Here is a 26676-nt window from a genome sequence, read left to right as displayed (position 1 = left end):
GGTGGTGCCGGCGGGCAAAAACATCAATGGGGGAATTTGTGTGTGTGTGTGTGTGTGTGTGTGTGGACGGGAAATCCTAATTTTAAAAAATTACCCATATAATAATTACCGGAATATGATGGCAGCCGTTTTTTCAGATTAAGTTGATAGGGAAATATGTTACCAAATCCAAACATCAGTAAAAACTCACTGACAAAAGAAATTCCCAAAACAAGAAAAACAAGCTAAGGGAGTTTAGTGTTTGTATGAAACTGACATAAATATGCCTTTTCTCCCCGATAAACGAAACACTTTGGTGACATTTGAACAGCAATGTCACCAGCCGCCACTTCTTTCATGCGCGCGAAGAGCGTCGAATTTCCGTCTCCGCTACCGGCTGTGGAGCGCTCGCAGAGAGATGAAGAGAGAGCATCCTCCGCCGTCGCGACAACAGCAAAGCGCCAACAGTAAAGACTTGGCTAAAAAAGGGGGGGGGGGGAGGGGGGGGGGAAGCAGTCTGTTTACAGCTCAGATTTCCAGAACCAGTGCTTGAGGTGCACAAAGCTAGCAAAAACACGATCATTACGGGGGGCGCATTTGTACTCAATCGCTGTACAGAACATCTCCTTTTCTGAGTACCCGACATCACCCCCGCATTGTTTTCACTACAGAGGGGAAAAGCCCGGAAAATTGCTCGCCGTATCCATCGCTCAAGTCTTTTTCTTTCGATATTACACCCACTCCACCCAGGTTTTTGATCTGAACTTGACAGTTGCCTCAGAAGCGGCATGCTGCGTATCACAGGGAGGAAAATGAGCGTGCTGAATTCAGCAAGCTGTGAAAGGTGAAGTGGGTTGGAGAAGGGGGGGGGGATCCACCTAACCCCCGCCCCACCATCTTCCAGAACACCCCAAACATAGAGTGAAAACAAATACATAAATAAATAAATCAACAAAAGGAGATGCGCAAGCAAGAGGGGGGAAAACATCGGCAAAAAATTGCAGCAGGGAGATTTTAAATTGCGATGGTATCAATAATTCAGCTACCTGAGACACTGTGTTTTTGTTCACCATAAGGTTTGACGCGACTGGCAGCGGGAGTCAAGATTAGGGAGACCTTTTTATTATTGATGCAACGGTGCGTAGCTCACATCTGCTGTTGCCAACAACCCCCCCCAAAAAAACGGCACACAGGCATTCATCCTGCAAAATGACTATGACACACTTGTGTGCCTTGAGTGTTCACACACCAATCACATCATTAAGATCCAATAACAAATGCTTTCACAAAAATGCTCAGTTTTGATTGCCGGTGTGCTTTTCACAATCTTGAGTTGCAAAGGCCTGTTATGCCGAAATACATTTCAAGGGCTTTTCCAGACTCAAAAACTCAAACGACTCAAAATATTGATGGATAGGTGTTTTTGAAATGTTTTAGCCCTATGTATTTTATTAGGGAACAAAACACCTAGCTATATATCACAATGTTGCTCTTTTTATTAGACTGTTTTACAGGATATGTCTCATATGCAGGCGTTGCTAATAAAGTGGCAATATGAAACTCCCAACTATGTATCAACTGTCCATCCAATTAAACCAAAATGTATTGCTGTCTTTAGTTTTGAAAAAAAATGTTAGATTGTGTTCAAGGTCTATTTTACTGTCTGGGCAAGCTAGTGGCTAAAAGGCAAATAAATAAATAAAAATTGGCAATCACTTCGGTTGACTGCGTTGACATTGAGCCTTTAGGACAATTTTCGAACAAAGGCGCAGCCAGGTAGGTGAAGAAATGAAAAGCATATAAGCTTTCTTGTTACCTTGACTGGACTTGCGGCACAGCACAGATATTCAAAGTCCTTTTCTATGCCTCACTAATGCCGTGTCAGTACCAATGCTCACGGTTAGCATCACTCCTCCCCACCTTCATCAGAAACTTGGCCGAGCACAAATGACCCTTACCAGCGTACCGGGGGCTGGCGTGAACTTAATCACTAGAGCAAATTGAAACCACTTGCTCTGCACTATTTTTACAGGGGTAAAGCATATGCCCTTAGTCTACACTGACTGACCTCTGCTTTTGAAAGGATTCGAGGCCTGCAAAAAAAAAAAAATTGCTTTGCTCATGCCATATTTGGGCAGAATTCCTGCCATACCCCACGCTTATACTTGACTGTTGTGATCTTCCTGTGGTTGACATATAGTGGACACAGATATAGAGGAGTCCACGACGTGTTTGTCATCGGGAAGATTCACCTCTCTTTGAAGGCTTTCCTCATGTCTGCAATAAAAGCTTCTGACCCCGATTATCCATTTCCAGGACTGTTTCCTGTCAGAAAGACCAGTCAGCAACCATTAAAAAAATTATGCACAGTAGGGCTGTTTTTCAGACATGGGAAAATGTAAGGAATGTTTTTTATGTTTGTTTTGAATGAATTTGCTGATGTTTAAAAAAAAAAAGGTTTTCTCTCCATCCAACGCAGCTTGGTTATCCCTGTTTCTCTAAAAGTAATTATATTTTATTAATTGGAGAATATACAGAGACATCATTTGACAGCCACTGTGTTGGTCACGCATAATCAAACTGCTTACAAAGTGTGTATGATCAAAATGAAAGTGCTTAAAAAAAATAAAAACACACTTCTATTTCTTGGTTGTTATTCGGCAATGAGTCATTGAAAGACAAGCAACTGTCAAAACTCCAAACAAAAGAGCAGAAGCAGGTCGACAAGGACCAGGCTAGCTGTTAGCACATGTTTACCTTTTAGCACGCTTTTGTTCTCAATCCCAGTGCTCAGAGGCAGGATGTCAGAAGGTATTGCCGGACTTGTGCATGGGCTCACCGTGATCTGCTTTCACTCAGGCTTTGTCACGTCATCGTGTTGTTGCACGAAAGACATACATGTTCGCACAAACACCCTTCCAGCGGCTACTCCTTCTCAAGTGTTGGAATTCCAGAGCGCACGGGGGCACCCTTATAAAATCCCCAATGAAATCCCCGATGCTGGTTCCCGCCCCCGCTTCTCAATCGTAAACAGGCTAGCACGTAGCACGACTACCGCACCCTTAATAGCTCTTCAAATAATACGTAGGTTTGATTTACGGAGGCTGTAAAAGTCTTCAAAGTGCAGTGTAATCTTTCATTAGGGATCTCGATGATGATGTCGGCCATATCTGTTCTTCATTATGTGATCGCTCTGTGTTTTACCTTTTCATTTTATGGCAACAGAGATCATAAAAACAGCCTTGTTAAAGAAACACCCTCTCGACATTTGGATTATCTTGTTAACACACACTATGCGCTAGTGTTTTGTAAAATATTATGGAAGGTATTAAAAAAGGTTAATACGGGTCAGGTATATTCAAAGACTTGATTCGGAACATGATAATGTCTTGATGACAGTAATCTCCAAATGTTTGGTCACTTCCTGGGAAGGATCTAGGTTGGGTGTGTTCAGGGTCCAGCCCATGACACTGACCACCGCATGTCAATGTAACAAGAGGGGGGTTCCCAGCCAAGGTATTTGACCCACATCACCTTTGACCCCAAGATGATTGAAGTGGCGGCTTTCCTTGCTCTGGTGCTCTGGCCTCGAGACAAGGTGACGAGTCCTTTAGGAACTCTCTGGTTGCACAGTTTTTGAGACAACGTAGAAAAGCGCAAAAAGAATGGAGAAAGGGTGGGGGGGGAACAGGCGCCGGTCTTTGTTGGGAGTGACGTTGTAATGCGTCTGCCGAAGCTTAGGCCTTAAGACATTCCGCCCAAGCCAGAAGGAAGGCTCGGCCGTGCTGTGACCTTGAGTGGTCTTAATCGTCACCGTGACTGCTTTGCTGGGGGGCAACTTCGGGGTCAAATAACCTGGATGAGTCACACTTACTGCAGCAAATAATGATACTTGATTTGCTGTTTGTTTGCCAATATTCAAAATATGTGTGTCACAAATGAAAATTCAGAATGAATCATCTGTGTTTGTATGGTGCTACACAGCATTTTCAGTTGTATTCTGCCGGCCATTTTTTTCCCCATTGCTTTTTGTGAAATTCCCCCTTAATGTTATTTACCCCTTTTAGCACCGATACATCAATTGTCATGTTACACTTCATCTAAGCCAATAATCTCTTTTAGTTTTCACCTTGTGTATGCCTCAAGGTCAAACGACTTTTCTCCCTTTAGTGGTCTCAAATGTTGCTTTGCTGCTCCCGGGGTCATGCCTACTAATCCCCAGTTACTCAAGTCCTGCTGGATTTCTCCCAAGGGCGGCAGAAACCAGATCCCCAAACCCCCTGAAGCTGGCCCAAGATGTCCGCACAGATAAGCATCCTGAGCTCACTCCCAGTCAGGGGGTCTTAGGCAAGAATTCAGAGACACATCATCACAAATCCATTAAGTCTGGCCCACTAGTTTAACAACAAACCCCAGCTGCAGCCACTACACCTTTTAAACCTTGCGTGCCGTCCCAGGAACTTGTCTGGAGCAGGTACTGGATCCGACCCCCTTTAGAGCTCTACATTTTGGAATCAATGCGGAGAGTAGGTGTGGGAATCGGCCAATTCAAGCAACTCGCTATTGTATATTATTGTTATTTTCCGCCAACAATAACATGGCAAAGTATGAAGATGAAAGGAAAACAAACACTAATATTTCAATAGCACTGATGTGGCCAATAATCTTTTGAGCAAAGAAACAAGATACGTTCTTTCGGGTGAGAGGAAGTAGATTGTGCTGTATCCTCCCACAACAGCGCAACCCCCCATCTTCTATATGTGTAAGTTTAGCAAAATGCCAAAAGAAAGAAAACTCCACATTAGTTAGACACCACACTGGGGACGAAAATGGGGCAGCCGAAGTCAGCTGATATAGGCTTAAGCACACACGCTACTCGAGTGAGAATAAGTGGCACCTAACCCAAAATCAAAATCAAACAAAATCAAAGCACATTGGCTGTATGACTGAATGTTCTTTTTTTTTTTTTAACAGAATATGTGGCTGTCTTTTTTTTTCCAAGCTGCAATTGCATGTTGAATTCAGCTTGTGTGGTAGAGGCCAATTTAAGTGATGCTGCAAATAAAATTGTCTGTTTGAGGCCACGCTGCATCATGCCTGTGGCCTTGGCAAGTGCGCGACGCCTGCATGGGAGGCATTCAGCGGTTGGGCGACAAAATATAGAGAGCGGCAGCCGACTACTCTGTCGTTTGCGGTGCGGCGTTGCGCTCGTAGTGCCGGAGCACAACACTTGTGTACATCAACCATAAGTGGGAGACTGCACTTCATTCTTTTCCCACAATTTGGGCTTCTGTGCTGTTTTGCCTCGTTCAACTGCATTGTGTTTGTGTGTATTTGTCTTGAGAGTGTCGTAGCCTTCAATTAGCACAGCGTTTAGTGGCCCTCTTTGAAACCATGATTGTGGAACAAACAAATCAATCCAGAGGATTTCCCCAACCATTTGGCTGAGTGCTTTACTATGTGGACCATAAAATTGTATTTTGGGTCACTCATTTAACATTTTTATTTACTGTTGCTATCAAGTTTATATTTGGTTTATGAGTGATAATTAAACACCCTTTGTGAATGCTATTATGTTGCATTTTTTTAAGGACCCTAAGTTCATGACAAAGTTCCATTGCAACATAACTCAATTTTAAAATGTTATTTGGTGCGAATGGTGGTATGTTTGCTTTAACCGGTAAATTTAAATAACACTAACTATTTTGGTTACCTCATTGCATGTTGTTGAGATAAAAGTACAAAATGGCACAGCATTTAATTCTATGATAAGATTAATAATCTGTTTTGATTAAATTTAAGAGGAACAAAATACAGGTGTCCCTCCAGTCATGATGATTGCAGCATTTTGTTGTCATGAATTATTAGTTTTAAGACTTCTAGTGCGGAAGCTAATCACAGGAGTAAAAGAGAATTTTTATATTGTTCTGATTATTTTGTAGTTATGGCCTTGAAGGTTTTTTTTTTAATCAATGTTTCCTCTACTTAAGACTTAACTGTCATGTTAGCAATGGTTAGTAACAGTGTCTGTTGTGAATTATATTTTATGTCATAGAAACGGTTGGTTGTAAACCAAGGATCCTCTGTAATTAGTGTCTCATGCATTTTTAGGGCAACCCTTTGAATTGACTAAAGGTTAGAAATATTTTACAGACTCCTAAAAGTATGAGGTTTATCCTAGCTGAAAGGATTACATGTCAAAATTTGGATACTTCCCCTCATAATATGCCAAAAAAATTTCAGGACAAATCACAACAGTGTGGTGGCCTCTCATATTTGAAGAAAACTCCTCCACACATCATGTTCTAATTTACCAAATAAGGAGTGGAGCAAATGGGGAGGGAAAAAAATATCAATAGCAGCAGATCAGTAACCCTTCTGCCCCCAGAGTGTGACCGTGAACCCTTTTGGACACTGCTGGGTGTTGAGGCCACACATGTCATCAGTGGTGTGTCTTGGATTATCCACAGACAATTTATGCAAAAGTTTTTTAAACTATGTATCTACCATGGAAAACTTTAGTAAAATGGTAAGAAATAAAGCAAGAAACATGTAACTGAATAAGTCCCACAGTGTTGCTGCCCAGACGATAAACATGGACTCACAACATCGTGGAGAGACCACATGACAGAGTCTGGTAATGCTAATGCTAGTTCTTGTTAGCGGTGCCTGATCCGCATGATGTTTTTGCTAGGAACTTGTTTCTAACATGTGGTAGGACCGATTCCACAATCTTGCTAAAGCTGTTTTGGTTAAAAACAAGCTGAAAATAAAATAAATAATATAGTGTCAACAAACACAAATATTGTACATTTGCGTACTGTTACACTTGTAGTTATGATGTTTTTGATTCATATCGAAAGTAATGCTGACCTGATCAATAATTTCAATTTACAGGCATCCTTGTGACCGTGTATTCTTCAGCCGCTGCACAAAGTACTTCAGCAAGTGCTGTTTGTAACCTTGAATTATTGTGGCAGGATGGTAAAATATGACATGCTGTAATTATTTACTAACTATCTCATACAAAAAAGATCTACAGCCCACTTTTGCATCCAGTTTAGGTTCATTGCCGTTAGTTTTAATAGTAGACCCAACAAAATGGAGAGAGTGAGAGGTTAAAAGTAACATGAACAGTTTTTTTTTTTTTTTAAGTTTATCAAAGGATGTCACACATGTACAGTGCATGTACAGTCTGGATGTTCAATATGTTCTACATTACACAGTCCAGGTGATTCCCGGCCTCGGAACACGATCTCCTCCGGGCCACGGCCCTCGTCTTGTTAAAGCGGCGCAAACCCGGCGTGGATCGAGTTTAAAAGTAATAAAAAAGGAGCAGACCTGGCGGCTAGGTGCGATCGGATTCCCGCGAGCCACGTTCCTTTTCATGTGCACGCGGCATTCAACGAAGCGTTTAATTCAACAAATCCACGGTTGTGATCCAGTCCAAATGGACGGGGGTGCTTACTTCAATTTGTACCAAAGCATCTCTGCGTGATCAAAGCGTGGCCGCCCATCCCCAACATGCTGCTTAAATTAACACTAACACCACAGTCCTGTATTTGGAATGGATTACCAGCGGTGGAATTCCTTCACACACATATGGTTTCAATAGGGCCGCCATGCCAGCTTCACATCTTTAATGGGCTGACAGGCAACTTTGGTGCAAACTCTCTCGACTCTCCAAACTTTTTTTTTTTCGGGCTGTCTCACACACGCCGTTTTTTTTTCCCCTCTACTGTGAATTGCAGAGATTCTGTCTGAAGTGTTCTCAGCATGCTGCACACATCAGCTCTCTGGGAGGATGTCACTTCACTGCACTGTGTGCGCGCGTGCGTGTTTTAGCCAGGAAGTAGGCAACCGTGCGTCACGGTAACTAACCCAACTTACTGAGTTACTCTCATTTTCTTTCTCCATTCTCGTCTTCATTTCATTTCCCACACAATTTAATTTCATCCTCCATGTTCCTCGTGTACGCATACTTTCTCGCCACCATTTTCTCTCCAGAAACCACCTTCACGTCGTCACCACTTTCAGCACATCATTTTCTCTTGCACTTCTATCCTCCACTTCATCACTCATTGATTTTCCATCTCCAAATCTTCATCATCGCATTCATTTGTCTTTCACTCCTCATGTTCACTTTCACTGCCTTCCTAATTCTTTTTCTCCACTGTGTTCTTTTTTGTCTCTTCATTCACCCTTACTATACTCTCCTTTGGCGTACTCCTGTTTTGACTTTTTTGGAGGTGGGTGGTTAAGATTACTTGCTTTAAGTTATTAATATTACAAAATTGAAATAATACTAATATTACTAGATTTAAAAAATGATAAACTCATATTACTAAATATTACTACATTTAACGACTAATTTTCATTTTTCAAGCTACTGCTATTCGTGCGAGTAATGTGTTGTGGGCGGCCTCAAGTGTGTGACACATGCCGACTGGGTTAGCTGGACCTCACGGTGTTACTAATGCAGCTCGGTAGTTTACACTAAGATTGAATCAGCCATTAGAGACACTCGTAGTGGAAAAACATTCTCATAACTCATAAGACAACTCATCCTGGCAGAGCACCGAAGAGTGCACTACTCGTAGTACTAGTGTATTTGTAAAAATAGACTAACGGCTAGCTCTTCCCTATCAGTACTTGTAGGCCACCAACGCCAAGTAGTGCAATTTTGCCTTATTGTCACTTCAATGCACTGTTTGTGTTTTTGTTACAGGAACAAACACAATCCCGCCACGGGGTGACTGTGAACGAGAATCTTTTTTCGTTGCCTGACTGCTCTCCATGTGCAAGGCATGTGGAGGCCATGGGTGTGGTCGTTCTTGTGTGCGTGTTGTTAAAAAACCTCTCTCGTGTCAGCGTTACATATGGCGGCGTGTGCTCCTCCTGGCACCAAAGTTGGAGATACCGCACCCCTGCACTCCACTTGTTTGGCTGAGCCGGGTGTCACAGGCATTAAAGATATAAACGGAACATCACACCGAGGCGTAGATCCTTCAAATTTCACTTAGGGCTCTCGGGGGAAGAGTTCACAATGTGACATTTTTTACTCAGCGTCTGCACTTTTTATTGCAACAGGCATGAGGCAAATCAGAATAGCGAAGGCAGCGGGGGGTCGGTCGTCGGGTGACTTTTTTGCGGGTTGGGGGGGACGTCTCTCCGGGAGTGCGTTCAAACTCTTGCAGCTCTATTTCTGTTCTCGTGCAATTAGACGGCTCCCTGAAGACATGGCGATACATGAATACATTCTTGTCAGCGTGTCACTCCGGGAGTGCCGTATCGTATAGTGCCGGCTCCAGGTGTGTGTGTGTGCGTTTGTGTTTTGTTTGCGTTTGAGCGTTCGCTTTATGTGTCGTATTATATCATTTTTATTCCGTCGTATACTATGTTGACATATTTTAAAGCACGCCTCGGGGTAGGTAGATATGTCAGGTGAGGTGGCGTTCACCACTGTTACGTGATAGCGTGATTTATGTGGACACTTAATGTACACTTAAAAGTTTGCAATGTAAACGAGTCTTGTTGAGTATCACCGGACAAACCAAGAGCTTAGATAAACCTAATTTATTTTTGAATCCTGATTATTTTTTGTTTTTGAACAATTTTTACAGGAATTAACCAAATAATGAGCAATCTGAAAATTTGGTGACATAAAATGCGGGCGATTACCTGAAGCCATTTTTGGTACACAGAGTTCCTACTGTCACTTTTACTAATAAGATGACCTTGTGCAAGCTCTCGGCTTTATATAACAAAAAACAATAATGTTGGTGCTTCCCACTGTTTATTATGATAACAGAAAATATTGCCATAACAGCAATTAAAAAAAGAGTTTTTTTTCGGCATCACTATCAATATCATATTTACTGGTAGCAGTGATGTAGTGTTCCATTTCTCTGGTTTTTACCAAAGTAAGTCACAAGTACAAGAACATCAACCTGACACTAAAATTCAAAGCATATTTAAATGTATCAGTCCCGCCATAAGTAAATCCTACTTGTCGACTTCAAACATCTAAAAGTATTTTTCCTGCATCGTAATTTATGCATAAAGTGGCTTTTAGCAGGCAGCAACAAAGTGACTTTGATAAATGCCCCTTAATTTATCGTCTTGTATGTGAAATCAAAGTGGAACATCAACAGGCTGCGCACTGACCAGAGAAAGGAGATGGTGGGTGAGGCACTCTCCGCAAAAGTGATTTTTTTTTTTTTTTTTTGTCCTATAAACTTTTCCTCCCACCTCCTATGCAAACCTCGGGGTTAATCAGTGGCATAAAGGTTACGACGTACGCTTACTGACTAATGGCAGGGTGATCCACGGAAATGATGTGCGTGCTAGTAACCTGGGAGCAAGACACAAAGCAGGGAGGGAATTTTGTTAAAAAAAAGTCTATCTTTGCTCCAACATACTTTAGACAGGTCTTTGACAGTTTTGAAAAGGCCCTTTAATGGCATGTTTATATTATTCATGTGTTCATCTTTAGCTGATAGTGCTAACAGCTAGCTCCCAATTCAGCTACCTGCCTGACAGTGACGTGTAACACTGTTAAAAATCAAATAAAACCTATTATTTACGCATCCTCATTTTCCTCTCATTTTAAGAGTTTTAATATTTTTCTTTAATTTTAGGTTAAGTTTTATCTTCTTTTGTATGACCAAGAAAGGCAGTTAAAATGCCACATGAGGGTTAAATGATGGCAACACTTTAATCCTGGAAGGTATAATTTATCTTTTATATTATAGTATATTATCATACTGTCAAAAAGTTTTAAACTTGGAGCAAATCACGGAACAGCTTGCGTTCGAGCTTGGAGTTGTGTATGAATGTAAGCTTACAGACCCTTTTGTTGGCAGGTTAATGTTCGCCCAGCTGCATGTGAGCTGTCACAGTCCCCCCCCTCCCCTCCGTCCCCCTTAAACATGTGTCTAGCCTGGACATCTTGCTCATAAGCAACTCCTTGAGAAATGCACACCCACTTGAAAAGACAAAAAAGGCGACCTAACGCTGCCATTCGCAAGCTGACCTCCGACGCGACCTCTCGCCTGTTTGCTGACATTTGCGCAATGGAGGCACTTGAACGAAAAAATGGAGGGCAGCCGTGAAGGCAGGGGGGTAAGAGGAGTAAGAAAGCCGGAGTGTGGAGAAGGGGGGGCGGTCGGCGTATGGGGGAATGCGACGTTCTGATGGATGAGGTCTTCTCCTGTTACATTTGGAGAGAACACAGCTGTGAGGAGCTGTTAAGTACACGCAAACAAGCCGTCTGCTTCAGACAAGCCTGCCGGGCACCCGGCCCCGCATCCCACTTGTACCACTCTGACACATGATCACAGCCAGACAATACATGTGGGAGCAGAGCGTGCTCCGTGCAAAAAGTGAGAAATATTTCCAAGCAGAACAAAAAAAAAAACTCCCCCCCAACCACCCCTCGCAAACACCCCTCAATACCGCTGGGACCCCACTTGGTATTATAATTCATCTTGTTTCCCTTTGTCTTTCGCCGTGTGTTTGCGCGCCGTCGTGGGGAGGGAAGACGAGTGAAGGGAGCAAAGGGGGCGCTTTGGTGGTTTAGTGACAAGGAAATAGGTTGGGAATGGAGAGAACATCTGCCAGCGTGACAGTGTCACACTCTGTCTAATGCGTTCTGAATAGGCACGGCTGTCCCGAGCTGTGTGAAGGCAAATTGTTCTGATCCATATGCAGATTACAGGAATTAATATGTTGTCTTTAAAGCACAAGTAAAGAATAGTCGTAACCCCTCCTATAGAGTGCACGGGTTACTTTCCCTATGGTAAATGCGATTGGACAGCAATAAGTCAATGATTGTGTTAGACAGTAGCACAACAAAACTAAATTCAACATTGTCTAAATGTTTAATTTCAACAGTAACATTAACAGCAAGTTTAGTAGTAAACAAAATGTGTCCAGGCTGGTCCGCTACAGGATTATTAATTAACACTGAAATGCTCTACTTTTTAGTCAAATTTAAGTAATGTGTGTGCTGGACTTTCAATATTGAATTAATTATGAAATAATTTTAAATAATCTTTATTAATCATATTTAAACAATTAAAGTGCACAGGTGTCTTAATAAAATGTCATTATTTGGTTAAAAAAACAACAACAACAAAGGATCAAGTACTATAGCACACATGGCAACCTCTTTTAATAATGTGGTTGAAGTGAGATTTTCCTATTCCTGTACAGTTAGCTGGGTATAGATTTTCATTACCATGATGATGACAAAGATTGTCGATTGGACGTGACGAACAAACAAGGCCTACTATAATCCAAGAATGTGAAGAGAAAAGTAAAGATAATTTGTATTTTTATTAGCTAGTTGCTGAATAAAAAATTGCCATTAGCCTACTTCTGCAAAGATTTGGCTAACCTTAAAGAAATCTCAGATTGAGTGATTGTCAAACTTAAATGTAAATATAATACTGTTAAAACCATGATACCATTAATAAATACTATGTCGTTGACATCTGAGTAAGTTATCATGTCAGATATGTTTATTTGAGCTTTGTCTTCACTTACGAGTTTCCAATAAGGCAATAATCTGCATGCATTCACATGCATGTGGAGTATTTCTTCAGTGACATTTTTTGTTTTATTCAGTCACTTGTGAGCAAATATTGAGATAATGTGATTTGGATGAGTCAGACATTTTGGCATGTGACGATGTAACGACTAAACGGCCACGTCGGTCGAGTGTGTTGCCATGTGGGGACGTGGAAGTGATACGATGGCGACGCTTGCGGTGTACCGCGAATAAGCTGACAAGCTTCACTTTTCTTTTTTTAAGTGCTGGACAAATAATGCATAAAGCCGGTTTGGATCAAGTCGTGCCGGGAACATGTGGCATTGCGCTGGAATGAGTCATACTCATGACTCGGAGAATCACGGAGACAGTGTGCTGACAGACGGATGTTGCGGTGAAATGTGGATCCCAAAGACAGACGTGCAAAACCCTTTGTCGGATTTTTAGTAATAATACATAAGTGTGAGTGAAACTTCAGACTGCTTGGCTAATGGGGTAATGGTTTTTTTGTGTGTGTGTGCGTGTGTGTCTGTGTGTGTGTGTGTTGTGCTGATGCAGCACTCATCTCTGCTCTGCCACAGCTGGTTGTGTTTTGTGTATAGCGTTCTTTTCTTCCTCACTTGATTTGAACTGTGAACTTTAAATGACTTCTGTTGTGTACAAGGCAGCAGTTAGACTAATACTGGACACATAATGATTATTACAAGGGCAAAGACTCACTCCCCAAATCCCAATTTGTTATTCTTGTTGACACTAACGAATTATTTACAAATCAGAATCGTATTGTTACGTCCGTTTTTGCCATAAATCCTTGCTAGCTGGGACTATTCGCCTCCTTTCGAGCTAGTTAGTTCGCTATCTGGCTATACAAGCTAGGTCTCACTTTGCTGGATCAACCTCAGCGATAAATACAAATATTTGTTATTTTTTAAAATGAGTTCTGCTTGGCCCCAGTTGCACTTCCACTTCTTTTTGAGTCTTCAATTAACCTAACGTGCGCGTTAGACGTAACCTCTGAACGGTAAATCGGTGAAGCTGATAAGGCAATCTTTGGGGAAAGAAGAGGACGCGTAAAGTTGCGGACAAGTTGATGTCAGCAGCTGAGGTTCCAGGTCACAGGATACACTATTGTTGTGTCTCCATTTATCACAGGTCTCGGGTGAAAGAGTAAGCCCACTTCCTGTATCCCAGCACTTCACACTCAGCTGAACTGTTCTGCAGAACCATTGCAAACAAAGACAACCTTTGCACAACCAACAAAAAGAAAATAAACACGTAGATGAATAACGCACGAGGGGGGGCAATGGCTAGGAGGAAACATTATTGTATAAATAGCGCCCGCTGTTATTTTTCCACAACGCGGCGGTACAACAGCAGCTACGTGCTGTTTGGTTGCGGCCTGAGGGCGATGAAGGAAATCCACGTTTGTACTTCTGTCATGGCGTCACGCTGCCGACTGACGACTGATATCACGGCAAGTGCAGTCTTATAATTAAAATTAATTGCATTTCGTTAGATGTCCTTTTATATCTGCATCTTGTCATAGCTAATATGCTTTATGCGCAATACGTGCAATGACAAACATGAATCATATCAATGAAGTCTCACTCAAATGTCCTTTAATCACAATCTTCTCAGTGTCATGCACTTCTCCAGATATTCATTTGGCTCAATTTTATCGTGGAGAAACATTCTGGGCAAGTTTACGCGAGCACAACCTTTGAAGTGACACTACGAAATAATAAATCCTATTAAATATGAATCACAAGGGTGATGTCAACAGTGGTGGCTCTGATTCCCATTTTGGAATTTCAAGAGCAAACACATGCGATCGTTCTCTTTGCCATATCCCCCACTGACTTTTGAAGACCTATAAATCTAACCCTACTGTCATCTTAGTCGCTCAACACACCAACAGAACTGTCAAAAACTGTAATCTCATCTTGGATGCATGGTTTTTATTTCTAGCTTCTTTATTTTTTGCTCTCCCTTATTACTGACGTCACAGACGTGCATGGTAAAGGTGGTTTGTTCCGAAATGTCGGAATATGTGTTTACATTTGCACTGATGGGATTATCAATAGACAAAAAACACCTTTCTCATTCTGATTCTCATGAAATCTTAATTGGAATTGTCTTGATCCGATCAGAATATTCTGTACGTAAATTAAGCGTTTTATTCCAATCAGGCTTTTATTAGGAATAAATGTGTCCATTTAACCTTAGCCAGTTCCTGCAGTTTGTAAGTTTCAGCCATGGCAAAGCACATTTTTCCCCACAAAACTTTGGCCCCAAGATCGAACCTAATTATCACAATGTCAACCTTTCGAGGCCATGCTATGAAACGAAAATGCCAAAAATGAATCATGAGCCATTTTATTTGTAAATACCATAAAGAACACATAACATTACTTTATAATAATGCTTTCCGCTGGGGCTCAATGGAGGAAGTTAATGACATCCATTGTAGTAGAAGGAAACGTACGAACACATTGTATAATATGCTAAAAAGATGTGTGCGCACATCCCAGCGTGAGAGAAAATGAACAAAGTTAAACATGTCGACTTCACTCAGGAAATAGGCAGTTTACTTGCAACAGTGCACATTTAAACAACCCTTCAAAAGACGGCGCATTTTATATTCATCAATTTTAGTACTTGCGAGAAGGGAGGGAATAAGCAGACTGTGATACATAAATTATTAAAAGCAAATAAAATATATCAGGAGATGAATGCGGACAATAACCAGTGGCGGGGTGTGAAGTTAAATCTTTGGATGCAGCGCCACACGCTCAAGTCTGCGTGCGGGCTTTACCCGAGCAGAAAATCAGGAACTTGGCCAGACGGTGGGTGTACTTTTGTTTTTTGGATGCACCTTTTCTCTGTAGACTTGGCTGTAAAATGTGAGGGGACCCGGGACGCACCCCTGAGGAGCTCCGAAGTGCTCATCACCTCTAAGCCCCGCCCCCCCTTGACAGGCCCGGCTGCTGGCGAGCCGCACCAGACCGAGTGGGTCGTCCGCGCTCTGGGCCTTTGCCAGTAACAGATGTGCTCAGACAAATGACTAATTGAAAACCTAAAACAAAATCAGCAGCTTGGGCTATTTGGCCAGAGTAATGACGGGCGTGCGCCGATAAAGAGAGCGGGAGCAAACACACACACACACACACCCCTCTCATCAGCGGCGCCATTAACAATCATGAGCAAAGATGAAAACAACGCTTGGTTTATTCGGCAAATGAAAGCACATAACTAGATGCTGTCCCCAGAGTCCATTTCCAATTTTAATAATACATCAAGGAGCTGCCGGAAAAAAAAAAAAAATCTACCACGACGCACGCCAAAGCACACTTCTTCATTCAGCTTCAGCACTGGGGAACAACTCCCATGGCTAGGAAGTGAGCAAACGCATAAAGGTACCCAACATGATAACTATTAGCTAAATTAAAAGAGCCATTAGAAGACTACTGTCTGGATTCACTTACAAGCAAATAAACACACAAAAAGATCAAATCTACATCTTTTGGCTTTTGCTCACCTTTTTTTTTTTCCCGTCCTCAACAGCCTGAGCTCGCCTCAAATTATGTGCATGAATAATAAAACACCTTCTAATTAAAAACAGTTGTTAAATATGCAAAAATCTAATCATAATAAGATTGCGCAATGCCTCAGAGTAAAAGCGTATTATAAATTACTTAGGAGTGCAAGTTGGCTTGACCCAAACATCGTATTTTGAAGGCTATGTGCAATTTTTCGTCTGGGGCATATGGCGTTGGGGGGAGGGGGGGGTACCTCAAATTGTTTGTGTACTCGCACATGCAGTCTGTGTGTGTCTGTGTGGTGCATAACATATGTGTCTGGGTGTTAGCGGGGGATTAAATGTATGCAAATACAGTATATATGATGTCTGGCTCACTGCTTCTTCAAGGGGAAGGTCTTGCATGTGCTTGATTTAAACTTGAATAGTGTGACCTGAATTCATAGAGTTTAATTTGATGATAGACAGGTGAAAACAAAAATGATCATCAATATACATTGGTCGTCAGACATCAACTTTGCAGTGGCAGCTAAGCAAATAAATCTCCACGCCTCTCAATAAATCCTCTATGTTTGCATCTCATCATCGATCACAGCTACTTTTGCGTCGTGCTTTGATTGAGCTGTCTTCACGTCAACCCGTGACAATGTCTTTGTTGGTGAGATAAATAAAAATAGAATTTTTCCACACTCCGATGACAAATGTAGATATGAGGATTGTCATTTAGTACTCCGAGCGACAGTAGCAACTAATATTGATTTGATGTCATGTTACAACCTGACTGCCATTTTCTTGTTTTTTTGGGGGGGGTGGGGTCTTATCATAATACAGTACCACAAAAACAAATGTTTTCATCATTCATTTTATGAATAGTACACTCTATAAGAGTTCCGTTTATGGTTAAAGCTACGTTCCGTCCCAACATGTGTACCAGTACAAAAAAGTCATGCATGAGAAAGTCTGTTATGGCTCTTGACTAGTCTGCACAAAATCCAGACCTCACCAAACACCTTTGGGATGAATTAAAGTGGAGACAAAAAGCCAGGCCTCATCCAACATTAGTGTTTGATCTCATGACTTTTGGACTCCCCTAAACATTGAGGCAAGCCTTTCCAGGAAAGACAAAAAAGTTCAAACTACAAACAGTAAAGTTGAAAATTCAGGACATAAGTGGGTTTGATTTTGACCCAAATTGATGTTGACCTAAACTACACACACAATGTTGATGAAACAATATCAAAATTAAAAAGGTAGTAAAATAAGAAAGGCTATTATCACATTTGCTGTTCTGACTTTTACTAGCCTATTCTAAGCTACTAATTTATAATTCCCTTTATGGACCTGAGTCTTTCATTTGAATAAAAAGGAATAAATAGCTTTGGAAAAAAAAAATGGATTCAGAGATTTTCATAGCATGCTATTGGACGTGTTTATTCCGTGTTTGGCTAGTCAGCAGTGGGGGAAACAAGGTGCGTATTTCATTGGCACTCAATAAGCCTCAGCCATGTTTATAAAACTTTTAATGGGACTTCATCAGCTATTCAAAGCCATGGCACACATAAGCCCCCATTTCTCTTCTCCTTGCTCGTGCCCCTGACCTTCCCCGCATCCGTTTGGGATGACTTTGCATAGGGTCTTTATGGGCAAATAAATAGCCGTGCGCAACGCTATCCTTCGCACATCACAATCCTGATTGTTTTTATGTTTTCACCATAAACAAATACTTGATGATGAGGGAGCCGAATAAATCAGTTATATGAGAAGCCGAGTCAGACGGCGAAACGGATTAATGAAGCAAGCGGCGCTGGCACAAACAGACTTGAAGGAGGATCGGAATTGTAGTTTAGGTGAAGCAAAACTTTCCTTGAAAATATCCCAATAATATATTTTATCTTTAAGCTACGACAACCGCCGTAAACTAGTATTTGGCATTTTATCCATTTGCATTTAAAAATGAAGTCTCGTAAAGAGACACTTATTGTTCCAACATTATAATTTGATGCCGTATTTGCCTGCAGACATATCGGACGTTTGTTTATTCGTTACAATCCTCACACCGTTTGCTCATCAAATGAGCCAAGCACACCCTTGATGTGCAGACTTTGACACAGTTAAATGTGGTGACGTCAAAAAGCCTCATCCAGAGTCAACAGTGAGACTAGAAGGCGTCTTTGATGGCGAGGCATCATGGAGAAACAAAGGCCTTTTGGTGAAAGGAAGGATGAAATGCGTTTGCTATGCGTATGCGGCGTGTTGCTTTGTGTATTTGTGGCTGTGACAAAAGCAAAGAAACAAGGGGAGTGAAATTAGATGAGTGTGTGTTTGTGCGGAAGTCATTTTACTCAAGTCTCACGTTCAATCCTTCATGCGGCGGATGAAGCGGGGGGAGGCAGTTCTTTAGGAAATAAAATCGGCTTCGTGCAAAGCCAATATTAATTTAGCTTTTCCGTTCCAATGAAATGTTTTTGTTTTGGGAGGAAACGACCAAGCGGTAATGAATTTCTCCCCCTTCGCGCCGCCGTGTGGCACCATAATTTAACAGAGCCATTGATCACACCGCCGAGCGTATACCCAAGCGTCTAGATATTAAAACGTGCAACTTTTAAAATAAGATCATTTTGCCCGCTTTTAGCGCCCGAGAAGAACAGTTTTTATCATGCTACGAGACAGACGAGCCTCCAAATGAGCCTGTTAGCAAAAGAGATATCAGAGCAGCTGTGAGTCACTAGCACGTGACAACGCTCGCGTTTTCAAAGCATCCATCAACCGTCATCGCAAACCCATCGTCACTTTTCAACATTTCTTTTGTGCCGCAATGTTTACACGGCCGCTCTCTTGTTGTTTGTGTGATCACGGCTTGCTTTGGCACCAAGTTGGCGTCAAATACGCCGCCGTTTGTCGACTTGAAACAACATCCCTTCAAAACATATCATATCACTTTTGTTGTTGTTTTGAAATTAAGTTTTTAGAATCCGGGATGTATTTCGGAAGTCTTTTAATGTGCTGCTGTTGTTTGCTTGTCATCTTCTCAGTTTTACACATTTATGAATCACTGCATTAGCTTTGTGGACAAACAACTGGAGTGGCAAATCAAAGCAATTGGAGCAGTTTTGGGGGAGTTATTTGAACTAAATGTCAAGGCACATTTGTGGACAACAGAAAGGCATTTCTAAATCTCAAACTTTTTTGGACTGTCAGTTGTGAAACCTGGCTATGTTCACGATTTACTCCTGTGATGCACCACCATACAAAACTACTAATCTAATTCCCGAAGACATAAACCTGAGGTAGCGATGGTTCCCCCCTTCCATTGTCTGGTCCAAGAATAGGGGCCCCTGAGCACCTGCGAGTTTCATTTGGCTCGAGTAAATCGCCATGACAAGCAGATGATCAATGCAACAAAAGCCTCTGCCTAAAGGAGAGAAGTGCTCTTCAAAAGCGTTCGGAACATTGGAAGGAACTCATCTGCTTCCAGTTGACCAATGATTGTAGCTCTTTTTCTATAGTTTGTCAGTCAGTACAGAGATGAATGAGTCATCTCAGCCTTTGAGTGACTTGTGGGAAAGACTCACTCAAGTATCAATCAAGTATCATCATCTACATCAGGGGTGTCAAACTCATGTTTGTCGCGGGCTGCATTGTCGTCATAGTTTTCTTCGGAGGGCCATTATGACTATCAATCAAAATAAATGTATGGATGGCTCGTATTATATACAGTGTAGCGTACATAACAAATTGACGAAAAAACAATTTTCAAATCTGAGACAAGTAAAACAAATATTTTTAAAAAGATAAATAGTAAAAAATGCAATATCTCAATTTTTTCGAAAATGAAGACAATTTGCAATTTTAGTACCGACATGAATTTGATTTGTCATCACGGGCCAAACAAAATGATGTGGTGGGCTGTAATTGGCCCCCAGGCCTTGAGTTTGACATAAGTGATCTAAATACTCAAGCAAGAATAACTAAAAATAAGACTTACATTTGCTACCAGAGAGGAATGGGAGATTAATTCAAGATCACAACATTGCAGAATTACTTGCGTGTTTGCAAAGCAGACAGATAGAAGAGGCTTGTCCAGACAAACTTTAAGCGCTGTAAATGGAAGTCAAAGTGGCAGCACAAAAAGGCTGCTTTACAAAGTGTTTTCTGTTTCAGGCATGCATGTCTTTTGCGTAATTCACGGCCCCGCTGTTTTAGGGCATTTTAGATTAGCCCGCGTTGGCCGATATCTCATTCCCTGTTTCGCTGCACGAGGCTCATTAAAACCGGGAACGAGCCGCCTGTGTCACCGTCTCATTTGGCCTAAGATGCAGAAAGCGCCAATCAAGAGATTTGGAGCTGCTTCACAGCGTAGGTACATTAAACTGGCAGCAGATCAAGTCAATGCACGGGGGTGTGTTTGGCGACACTTACGCCCGATAGCGTGACTCGCCTGTGTGAAGTTTGGGGGGGAAAACACCATTAAAATATAGTGTGGTAATGACTCTGATGTCGTCAAGAGACAGAGAAGGGGGGGGGGGGGGGGTGATGGTGCGGTTAAATGCATGAAGGCGTGCTCGTATTATTTTCACTGTGTGTTGGATCTATGGCGGCAATTATGCTTTCATTTCCACTCAAGTGCACTGTGTGCGGTACCAAGCATCAACCAAGTCATTAAACCAGAGTTTGGACTAAGGAGCAGCTGGGGTTTTGAGTTTGTGAGTTTTCCGGAGGTTTATGGTCCATATTTGGGGAAGACACTTATGTGAATGTGTGTTTGGGGATGTGTTTTCATTCTCTGAATAAAGTCATTGGGAAGAATAATTTATGACTTTAGTGCAAAACCGTTTTTATCTTCAAACAAACTACAGTTAGAATTATGTCAAGCTAACATTAGGATCAGTTTCACAGGTACAATATGATACATTATTCTGAAAATATTACAAACTGTAAAGGCAATTTTAAGTATCAATTGACAGGAGTTCAGCTATTCTATTTTAGTTAAACATATTTTGACAAGTCACTCCTTACCTTAACTTCAAGGCCTCCATCTTGAATCCAACATTTTCCAAATCCTGTGACAACATGGTCACCATTCCTTCTCGTACACTTCAGATCCTTTGCGTTGTTGGTTTCTGTAAGGTATAAAGAAGGTAAGGAACAGATCGTTCGATTCCATCCTACATTATGCGTTAAACATGGTGAAGGCAGTGTTGGCCTTTAGACGTGGCGTACAGTAGCTGTTAATGGAGCAAGCTCACTGGTGTTTATTGATCATGTGGTTACTGAGCCAAATCCTACAAAATGGCCGGGGATGGCTAATGATCCGAAACAAACCATGATGGTAAGTTAGAATGTGAAACTGTCACATGATTTAAACCCAATCGAGCATGTTTTTCACTGACTGATGACAAAAGACTAGGCAGCAAGAACCATAAAAATGACAGTATTAAAGAAAATGTTATATTCACAGTTGTGTAACCTCTGAAAATTGCATTTAGCATAAACTCCTAAATAGTAAATGACATTTTTATAAAACCTGTAAAGTACTAGACCTAAATTACACGTGAAATCTTATTTATAATCTGCTGTGGTTGTGTTTAAACTGTAAGGCCCGTCTTCCAATAGTATAGTCGGTGCTGATATTCTCTGTATCGTCCACACAATTTCAAAGTAGTTGTTTGAAGGTCAAATCACTACATATCAACTCGTTTTTGTAAAATCACTTACACAGTTTATGCATGTTTGCGTTTGTGCTGCCTTGAGCCTCCCTTGTGTTTTGCAAGTTGACCTCACAGTGTATGTGACCCGTGCGGGTATACAGGACAGTTTACAGGGAAGCGAATTGGGAGGACGCCAGCCTTCTCATTAGCGAGGCAGATGTGAGGTCGCTCTGACCAGATTGCTGGCTCGCTTCCTTATAAAAACAGCTCACCGATGGCCTGGCTTGAGACCCGCAGGAGGTGGTGGGAGGGGGCATGGAAATGTCCTGTGTTCCTGACATATTGTAAAATAGACTGGGAGGTGAGGAGGGGCATTAGGGTGGGGTTTTGTTCACCGGCACCTTCTCACCACCCTCATCTTTTGCAACATCCTTGCACAAGAAGGACGGTCAAAAATAACACAAGCGGAAAACTGCAATGAGCTGCTTACTTTATCCCTGCCGGAACCCTGCTGGGATGATTAGCTAAATAAACTAAGGGGGGAAATGAAAGCGAGATCCAGGGAGGGTGCAAAGGTGGGTGGAGGGGCAACCAGGACCAATTTCACACATATCTGCTTAAGTCTACCAGGCAACTTTTTTCGTACAAAGACTATTGCTGGAACTGACCTCCATGATACGGAGGACCTCCTGTAAAGTTTTTACTTTCAACATTGGAGTGCATTTAAATATATTCTGCAAGTATTAACACAGTCTTAATTGTACCACCTGTTCTTCTTTAAGGTTACATTTAGCAACGAGGGCATATTTAGTTAGTATTTAACGCGTGGGATTTACAGCAATGAGGTGACCAATAAAGTTGAACAGCAATGAGTCATTAAGAATCAGCGCTTGGCAATTTTTGCATTATAACCGCTCATTCAATTCATGAGGAGGTGGGGCAAGGGGGATAGTTGTTGGCTGACTGAGCTAATGGCTCTTCAGCCCGTCTGTGTGTGTGTGTGTGTGTGTGAGGCAGGCGGGAATCAGGTAGACAGGTCACGCCGTCACACGGGGAGCAAAAAAAAAAAAAAAAGAGGGGTCAAGGGTAAATAGATCGCCCTGGCCGCTCTTTTTGAGATGACAAACACGCGCCCCTGCCAGAAGGGAACCATTAAAAATAATTTACACAAGCTTTATGTTGGCTGAGCTCTTTTTGATGCAGCGCTTCCCCTGGCAATTAGGAACGTGGCGCCGCTCCAGCCATATGGCCGGCCGGGCAGCGGGCCGTACGGCTCAAGAATACCTGGGTGGTTAATTAAGAGCCGTTGCCAGGGCCATAGGAGGCCGGTTTTAGATCTTCCACTCTGCTAACACTCACTTCCTCCTGCATGGAGCCTGTCCACGGTGACCCGCTGTTGTTTGCTACCCGCTCACAAGTAGCCACCGGTGGGGACAAGGGAAGCCGACGGTAATTATTTGAGATAACATCCCCAGAGCTGAGATGGTGAAGTGTGTGTGTGTGTGTTTGTGTGTGTCCATACTCCTGGGCGCAAAAGGTCAACATTTCCACTTTCCCCGTCTCGTGCGAGCGTAATGCTTCTTTAGGATGGAGGACAACGTGGCTCAGTTTTTCATAAATACCTCATTTGGCATTCAGACGTTTACCGTCGTCTGCTCTCGGCCGCCCAAGACCAATTTGAATAAAGTATTCTCACTTGTCAGGCGGCACTCGCCTCGCGGGTGACTGACATGTAGATTTCTCAGGGAAAAAAAATGTAAATCCAAATGCACCGGTGCGTTGGAGACTATAGTGTGATGAATAGAAATGCTGAAATGTGTTTTATGATCAGGACACAAACCCGCAGCAGAAAAATGAAAGACGAAGCACCTGCTAAGTTGCTAATTTGCAATTATCATTATGCTTCTAACTAGCTACTAAACAATTCTTGTCCTTCCTTTCAGGAATAAGCAACATCTTGCAGTCATATTTTTAACAATATAATGTATTTCACAATAATTATGACCAAACAGCAGTTAGCTTCATGCTAACACACAATGGCTGTTCTAACTAAAAGGCTCACGGAAATAGCATAATGTTTGCAGGCATTGTAAATCTATGTGAATATATCAGAACAATTCATGAAGCTTGTATAATCTTTGTAAAAAGTGTGTTTGTTTTTTCATCGTTTTTTTTTTTATGAACAAACTAATTCTGGTTCCAAAGAGAATAACAACTGGACAGTACGGTTTTTTGGTTCTGGGGAATAGCCAGCACTTCTGACTCGATGTAGCTGAAATTTACATTGTTGCATGGTGTGTTCATTTTTATTTTTTTCTGAGCAATTAAAAAGATATACATCACAACTCATCATAAAAAGACATTTTTTGGCTCCTCTCACCATTTATTGACCTGACTGCTGTGTTATCTCTGTGGCTGTTGTCATAACATATATCTTTGACCTTGGCTGAGGTCTTCACCAGCCCTTCTGTCTAAACATATTGATATTCACAAAAGCGCCATCACTCTATCAAACTGAGAGACAGAGATCTAATACAGTACAATGAAGCAATAATGAGGAATTTTCTCTTGTTAAAATGTCATTTATGTAATGAATAAAAGATGAAGGGTTCAGCTGTCCCCGCTTTGTTCTCAATCACTCTGTTTTTTTTTTCTCTACCCCCCCCGAGCTCGGGCCAGTATGCTAACAATAGCATCATTGGCAGACATTGTCGTGATAATCAGCCAAAATTGCCTCATGTTTCCGCTGTCTAAACAATCATTAGCGCGTTTGTTTTGTTCATTCGTTTCGCCTCAGCCTTTCATTTGCAAGCACAACAACATCGACGGCGGCGACAGCCTTCTAATCGAAACGGGTGACGTGACTTCAGACTGTCCTGTGACACCGTGGACAGGCGCGTTTTGCGATTGTGTTCGGTTTGATTTGTCATTGTGTATCTGTGTCTATGTGTGTGTGTCACGCCTCCTGCTGACTCTTCATCTCATCACCATACTCCTTTCTGGCAAATGTAAATGGTGACATGATTATCCTGACACGGACTTCGGCAGGAAATGGGATCCTCGACTTCACGGTGACTGAAGAAGAGGAGGAAATGTTACGGCAAATGAGGCCGGATTTACACTGTGCACCATTCCAATTTAATACTCATATTGACTGTCTATTTCCCATCTACATTTCAAGTGACACATATCCAATTTGGTTGTGTTTACATGAACAAAATACATGAAACAAATGCCAATGCCCAAATTGTATGCAAATAACTTCATAAATGTCAAAAGTCAAAGACAACATGGATTAATAAAGGGTAAAAATTGTAGAAAGAACTAGAGTAGATCCAAAATATGACAAAATATTTATAAGTAGACGTGCCTCTCATATTGCATGTTTAGATCATTCTTGAACTTTAGTTTCAATTTATAGTTCTTTTTTTATTTTTGTTTTGGGAGACACGGGTGTGTATGTTCGAGATGGCTGTATTCCATGACACCAAGCTAGCATTAGCGGTGTATATATCAAATTTGTGTGTTTACACTGCACTTGCGTTGACAGATATACGATATGTGTCTTATTTAGATCCACATTTGGAAGCGGGCTGATTGTGATCTAAAGATATAGGATCCCAAAGTATTTTTTTCTATTGACACCGCCATGACCCATATCCAAAGTGTGCAATTTGAGCGCAAAAATAATGTCACTTGAACCATGTAGTGTAAATCCATTGGTGTCATCTTCTTTTTTTTGATAACCTCTCCTCTGCATGTGTGTGTGTTTGACATGCCCACTCCTCCAATGACAACAAACAACATGGGCTGTCTGCTTCCAGTTTTGGCCCGTCTAAAGCCCGAGCGTGTGAAGCCAGGGCTGATAAACGAGACGCTGAATAATTGGACATTTTGGTTGCGGGCTCCCCTGCTTCACATTACAGTGATAATGAAGGCCCTTGCTGAATATGGTGATAAGTGTGTGCATCTGTCATCCGCTGGCGTGTTTCGGCGCATCTCTCCTGAGTCGGGGGGATTATTGCGGATAGATGATTCCTCCAGCCCCCTCGTTATCACCGGATCAAACAGACGTGTAACCCGCAGTTCATCACGCCATTCATCCTCCTCTTTTAAGACGAGCTCTGGAGACCGCGTGAGCAGAGGAAGGATGCTGGGAAGTGTATACAAGCAGTCGGTTTGAGCGAGCGAGCGGGCGCTTAATGCCGCTGCGCTGGGACCCTTTTGCATAATTAGGAATGTTCATGAATCTGGTTTCACATGATGAATAAGCACTCAAGTGTCGGGTAGTGTGAGGGCAAGTGGAAAATGCAAGGGGGAGCACAGTGGTCCAGTGGTTAGGTTTCCGGTTGTGGCCTTGGGAATGTGGACTTATCATGTTTGGGTACGACTAAAACAGGGATGCCCACACTGTTGTGCGCACACACGAGTGTCCCCCAGGGGGTTGGCAGTTTAAATCCCTCGTATAATAATTACACATTTCCTGTATATAGCACCTCACATAATTTGTTCCACTAAATAAAGGTTTAGAAACATGAATTTCCCAAGTAGATTACAATAATACCTCAAGTTATGAGCTTAATTGGTTTCATGTGGCTGTAACTTGAAATATTCATAAGTCAAGGTGATGGTTTCTATTGAAATGAATGGAAAAGCAATTGATCCATTCCAGCTGTAAACCTAAATTATACAGCACGTGCCTTTATTTATCACACTTTCATTCCCATCCCTGAACAATTTAGAGTTTTCAATTAACCTAATAATGATGTTTAAGAAGCACCTATAGCACATCAAGAACACGCCAAATCGGACAGGAAGGCCTAAGGCAAAATTTAGACCCAAAACCTCTTTGGCCCGGTGGGTTGTCCCAAACTTTGAACAGGATAAACGGTCTGGAGATAACAACAGAGTGCAAGCGGCTCCTTTAAATATTCCTCTCATATTTTCCATTATTGCTG

General features: G+C 41.9%; 1 long non-coding RNA gene across 1 annotated transcript in view; it reads right to left on the bottom strand.

Moving 5' to 3' along the window:
• The window catches only part of LOC148400895 (uncharacterized), a 146321-nt gene that overhangs the window by 72794 nt on the left and 46851 nt on the right, over positions 1-26676 (bottom strand). The window contains exon 2 of the long non-coding RNA XR_015857778.1: positions 21087-21190. This is a non-coding gene — a long non-coding RNA (uncharacterized LOC148400895). The remainder of the gene's footprint in view (positions 1-21086; positions 21191-26676) is intronic.

This window comes from Syngnathus floridae, chromosome 3 (genome assembly GCF_059516105.1).
Source record: "Syngnathus floridae isolate MCC-2025c chromosome 3, RoL_Sflo_1.0, whole genome shotgun sequence".
In the NCBI taxonomy this organism is placed as follows: domain Eukaryota; kingdom Metazoa; phylum Chordata; class Actinopteri; order Syngnathiformes; family Syngnathidae; genus Syngnathus; species Syngnathus floridae.
This window is presented reverse-complemented; position numbering and strand designations above follow the sequence as displayed.